General features: G+C 38.0%; 1 protein-coding gene across 1 annotated transcript in view; it reads right to left on the minus strand.

Moving 5' to 3' along the window:
* The window catches only part of NLGN1 (neuroligin 1), a 324,107-nt gene extending 319,586 nt beyond the window's left edge, over nt 1-4,521 (minus strand). The window contains exon 1 of the mRNA XM_064720775.1: nt 4,504-4,521. The gene's annotated coding sequence lies outside the window, so the exon portion shown is untranslated. The remainder of the gene's footprint in view (nt 1-4,503) is intronic.
* Between the last annotated feature and the right edge of the window lie 1,769 nt (nt 4,522-6,290).

A 6,290-nucleotide genomic window follows, 5' to 3' on the forward strand; every position in this document is an offset into this window, starting at 1 on the left:
TCACCTGGGGAGGAAAAACTCTGAGGAGAGATTAAAGCCATTTCCAGAGCCTAAATGAGCTACAAAAGAGGTGGAGAGGGACTTTGAACAAGTGATAGGACAAGGGGGAATGGTTTGATTGTGCTTCCACAAGATGGAATAGAAGCTTATGATAATTGGTGATTAAACATAACTGTGGCTAAAAGTTCTCACATTTGTTAGGACAGTATCAATAAATTTTGAAAAAAAAAATCTGTACGTTTTTAGTGCATTAAAACAACAGAATTATTGAGGACACCAAGTATAATAAATATTTTCCACAAGTTCTAGGTTGTATTAGGTTCCATAAAAATATCATGAACGAGAAAGGATTATATATGGTACAAGATATTGCTGCAATTAAACTAACCTGGGCACAATGTTCACCTAACAATGCCTTGATGGAATAAGATAACAATGTGAAAGGGGGAAAACAATTATTCATCTCTGTCCTCTTTGTGTTTGGGGCACATGAATAAAATTTTGGGTGAAAATTATTTGAGATCTACAAAATGTTGCTCATCAAATCAATGTTAGAATAAATTACATCTGGCTTGTAAAAGAATTTTACTAGAAGGAAAATTTAGAGAATTCATTCTGAACTAGATAGCGCCCAAAAGAAGATTTATGTATTATAAGGTCTACGCCATTGTACATTGGAGAAACGTGATTGCATACAACTTCCAATTTCACCCTCCTTTCTGGGCAGTTCTCAGAAAAAAGCCATCCAAACCAGCAGTCATTTATCTTTGATTTAAGCACAATTTGATGCCTGCTTAATATACACACAAGTAATAATTCAAGACAGCACAAAATGTGCATTTGACAGGCTTCCAAAAGACACCAATGCATTTTAACATTTTTGCATTTCCAGGCATAAATTCACAGGGGGCTCTCACAGGAAATGACTTGAAAAATTCTGTGCACTAATATGTTCTCTACAGAGTATTAATTTGTTCAGTGTTTTAAGCAGCATGTTCTTCATGCTTTATTTCCTGTAATGCTTATAGGATTGTGTTAGAGACCCTGTCACTATTTACCTGTACTACAGCATCACCCCACAAAATACCCAAAAATTGGGGATTTGCAGGATTTTTCCACTGTACAGATTGTAATGATGATAATAATCTACAGAAACTCTCTATAAAATATGACTGACAAAACTATGCCCTAGAGAGCAATGTTTAAATAATAATATACACACATAATGTCATTGTTATATTGATTTATACAGATGTGACATTACCTACACTTTATGTGAAAGAAAAAAGACAGTTAATAAAAAGGGAAATCATGTCATATAACTTATTAAATCAAGGAAAAATCTTAAACCAGTGTTGAACAACACGTATACACAATTCTCCATCTCACACCTGCCTTCTGAAACATCCCCAAAGCAAGCATTTTATAAATAAAAGAGCAAACCAGCTCCTAGATCAAACTTCCTGCAACTCACAGCATGTTTGATCTGACTTGGCCAGAAAAAAGATTTCTCTAAACAAATCCCTGTAAATAAAACTTCTTTTCCCTGAAACCTATCAGCTCATTATTGGTTCTTTAGGAAATTTACATCATTAACAGTGAAGGGTAGTTTCAAGATATTCATGAACTTGTTCGCGAAGGAGGATTAAAATGTATCTTAGCCTACACTGCAAGTTTTTGAAGGTACATAGATTTACCAGCTGCAGAATAAAAAAAGGTAGCAACACGTTTCCTATACAAACACCTTGCTAAATTCATAATAAAATTCCTGAGTGCAAAAAAAACCCCACAAAACCAAGTAAAAGGCACTCTGACCAATCATTATTGCAACCAACATGTGTTTCTCAAATTGTTTTTTGACTCAAATCAAACTGAGAGCAGAGGACACCTGGAGGTGTCTGGCTCCTAATGAAAGAAACACATCTACTGAGACAAGATCGGATTTTGTATATTTGTTTTTCCTGTTGAAAATTGGTGTTTCCAGTGATTCATAGCCCAAACCTCTCCCCTTCAGCTCTGTAGTGATGAAATGACCAGACTGAAAACAGGCTCCTGTTTCAGACCCTAATGTCTTCAGTGATTCCTTAGCCCATCCACCACAAAGCTCTTTAAAGATGATGCTTGGTTTAAAAGGACAGAAAATTAAAATATTAAGTGAATTACAATGGAAAGTATAAATCCTTATCCTCATCTAGATTTAATATTTGATTGTTCCATTGACATAATTGTGTAAGACAAGAAAAATGGGATGAAGACAGAAGAATGGTAAACTCAGAGGAGAAAGTTACAAGCAGGATTTTTCTGCAATCCTTTTTATGGAAAATGTAAATAATTTAGAACCTGTGCACCAAACTTGCACCTCCTTTTCTACTGTAAGTTATTATGTGTACAAGATAGTTTTTTATGCTGTATCAATTTTTAAATAAACTAAATTCCACAGATTATGCGACATACCAAAAATAAGACACCAGTTTCATTAAAGTCGGTGGCCTTAATGCAATAAAAACAGGCAGATAAAGTGAAACTTAGCAGGTAAATAATACATTAAGATCAAATATACTAATATTGATATATATACCTAATGTACAAAGTATTTACAATGTTAGGATGCTGTGTCTTAATACATAGTTATTCAGTATACGCAAAATATCAAAAGGAGCATAGTAGTCCACCAGAAAAAGTCCAAGTCATGAGGAGAAGCAACAAATGCCTTCTCCTGATAGTTTGATGCTTGGAATGATCTAAGCTAACTGCTAAAAACACTGAGTGAATCAAGAAGCAGAAAACTTCACAAGTGAGCAGGAAGGCAGACACGAAATGACTGTCAGGTGTTATGACAGAAATCTGAACCCTTTGCACAGCATCTGAATCCCAGCCCAGCTCCAGAATCCAGCACAGCCTCCCTTCTGCAGGGCTCCCCAGGGACAGGGTCAGAAGCTTTTGGCAAGTGAAGGTGGCCACTGACTGCATCAAGTGTCACAGTCATATCAGTATGGGCCAAGCCCCCCTGGCCCTGACAGACCAGACAGCCAAACCAATACAAGGAAAATATTCCTTTTCTTCTAGCTTTAATCCACCTAGGGAGGCAGCATGGATGGTGATAAAGCCATGAAAGGGCGCATAAATACCTCAGGACAGCTTCCACTCAGAGCCTGCAGGACTTTATTTTAATAGTTAAACAAGTACAAAAAGCAGCTGATATTCTCCTTTGAAAGCTGCTGTGTGCCACTGACAGCTGAGATGATTTACAGGAGCCATCAGAAACTTCAGCCTGCTCCTCTCAACAGCTCATTTTTATTCAAGAAAACAAAGTAAAATGGGCTTCACATTAGGCTCTCCTGCTGTCTTAAATCATTAAATAATTGTGTTGAAATTCATCGTGACCTTGTGTTGTGCTCCTCTAAATATCTCAGAATTATTCTTCTAAAGTAAACCATATCAAAGAAACCTATGATCCCAAATAAAGAGCCTAATATTGATAACAAGCTTTCTTTTCCACTAACAGCCAGACCATTACCACTCCCAGGCTGATAATGCCTGTAAATTAAAACATCCAGTGACATTTAAGCAAGCGGAGAGTTGACAGAAATTCCCATCAAGCCCTCCTTGCAAGGTTAAGAGAAGACCTTCAAGAGAAAAGAAATTTGATTGGTGATGCATTTCCCAGGTCGAGAGGGGCTTCATATTGTGCCCTAATGTATGACTTCATTATATCATTTATATGCTTCTGCTCTGGCATCAGTCATCACTAACGACCCAGCCCTTCCTCATCCTTCACACAGCACTCATCACAACTGGCTCCTCTCAACATTTCTGTCCCTTTTTGACCAAGGTACTGGTTGCCATCTCAATTCATTACCATCAAAACATGACAGCTACAGAATTAGCTGCAGAAAAAGGAAGATTAGATTCCCAAAAGCAGAATTCTGGTCCTTTCAGCAGGGAGCTGAGCAGTGCCACTACCAGATTGCAGAGGTCCTCACCTCTCGGGCTGTGCTGCTGGTTATGAGCAGCTGCTCTGAAGCTCCACCAGTGGAATTGGCTAGCAGCTACCTTTCCCTTTCCATCCAAAATGCAAGAAAACTTCTTTTTAGTATTCTCCATCTGCAAGCCTGTCATTGCTGTACTCTGCAGAAGTCTAAATGCCTTGTGCTGCTCCTAACACAGGTAGGAGAGGGATGGAGGGGCTTGGAGAGGTCTCTGCTCCCTCCTTTCAGCACAGTGTGCCTTCCCAGGAGAGCTTTTGAATCCTCCAGGGGATATCCACCTGAAAGTTGCCAAAACAATCCCTCTTCTTCCTCTTCCAAGCCTTTCCCTGGTACAAGCTACAGTATTCCCACAAAAAGTCTACTGGAATATTCACACAAGAACTCTACTGGAATAGTCCAAAACCGAAAGGACACCTTAAATCTCCCCTTCAGTCTCACTGCTCCATCCCAAAGGAGGACACAGCTATTCTTCAGCAATGTTTGCCAAGCCAAATGTGCTTTGTATTGCCAGTACCTGTCCTGTGCTTCAATCCAAAGAGTAATGCCACCATTCCAGAGCCATTGACACAATCCGGAACAGCCGGTCATTATAAATCACAATGTCCTAATGAAGGATAAAAAGAAAAGGAACATTTATGTGGCAGACATATTTCACAGCACATTTACACTGGCATTTTTCAAGAGCTGAAAAGGTATATGGATAGAGGGTGAGAGAGGAGAAGTGAAATAAAGAACTATGATATACTTGCAGGATGTCTGTTCTGAGCACAGACAAATTTCTGAAAACTTTTTAAAGGTCATGGTTGCTTGAATTTACACTGAAAACTTGAAGTTTTTTTCCTTTTACCTTGCTGATCTTAACATGTCCTTCTCCTTTGTGATCTCATGCCATGCCAAAGCTAGTTACTAACTTTCTTAGGTTTGCTATTACTGTTGAGGAAGTATTATATTTATGACGTACTATATTACAGTAATAATTAATAACAATTTACTTCAAGAATTTTCATTAGTGTGATCCCTGACACGAAATGCAGTGCAGAACACAACAAAATAATATTAGTAATAGAAATACAAACAAGAGATTCAACTATCTGTACAGTTCAAGGAAGTGGTACCTATTTTAAGGAGATCTTGCTGGTTTTTAGAAGTGTTTAACCAGCATAAAAGGAAACCTCCTATGAGCATGTGAGCTTTGATGTCTGAAGAATTTGTATTGCCATGTAATTCTTTTAGCTCATTTCTCCTCTGCAATTCTGAAGGCTTCCTTGTCACTAGTACTCCAGAATAAACTCAATAACTGAGGTCCTTAATTTTTAGTCTGTTTGCTTGACCTTCATATTTTAATCTACAGGGAACCTCCACATGGGACATCATGACAAAAGAAAAATCCCATACAGCATTTAATGCCCTTTTAAAGGCTTCAAACATCTTACTTTTCTTCTTTTTTTTCTTTTTTTCCACTAGGGATTGCTCACACTTACAGGTGGTGAGGGATTAGCAGGTTAATGACAGGACCATAAAATAAAACTCCACTTAAAGTCAGAGTAAGCGTAGCAGCAAGTACCAGGATCTTCTGAAAACCTAAATGAGTCTGCCAAAATGGTTACATATGTAGCAGGAACCGCAAGTAAATCCAAGTCTATGGTCCTAAAGAGTAAGTGTAATCACTATTTTATCTCCATTTAAGTGATACATTAGGACAGAAGGAACACCACTGCTTTCCTTGCTGCACAAACAGATATTTAACAGTGGTAGCATTTATGCAAACTACCTATTAAGCTACTAAGAAAGTGCCAAAAAACGCAGCAAAGTAATTAAATAATGGACAAGGCCTGAGTTTTATTATAAGGTTTCCAAACCATAAAAGCAATGCCAAAAGATAGTATAAATTCAGTATTGTTTGAATGGACTCTTGAAGTCCTGTACTCTAATCTACTCTTTATTACTCATCCACAAAACATCTAGCAATTTTTATTACAAGTCCCATCCATTACAGTATTAAACTTAAATTCAATATACACTGCAAGGTCATGATCCTGCTGGTAATGAAAAGCTGTGTCTCATAGAGCCTGCTTCATTTAAGGCTTAGATCCCTTGACCTACTGAAAAAAATGAGCCTCACAAAAGGCACGCTCAGATGTCAGAAGGAGTCGGCTCGGCATCCAAGTGGAAAGTTTACTTAGCATCTCCAAAAGCTTTAATTGCACGCCAGGCCCGATTTATAAAGCCCTTCTGATGTTCATGTTCTGGAAGAAAACCCCTCTGGTTATCTGATGTCGAAGTTGAAATTAGTCCTTTGGA

Source organism: Zonotrichia leucophrys, chromosome 9, assembly GCF_028769735.1.
Source record: "Zonotrichia leucophrys gambelii isolate GWCS_2022_RI chromosome 9, RI_Zleu_2.0, whole genome shotgun sequence".
Classification (NCBI taxonomy): domain Eukaryota; kingdom Metazoa; phylum Chordata; class Aves; order Passeriformes; family Passerellidae; genus Zonotrichia; species Zonotrichia leucophrys.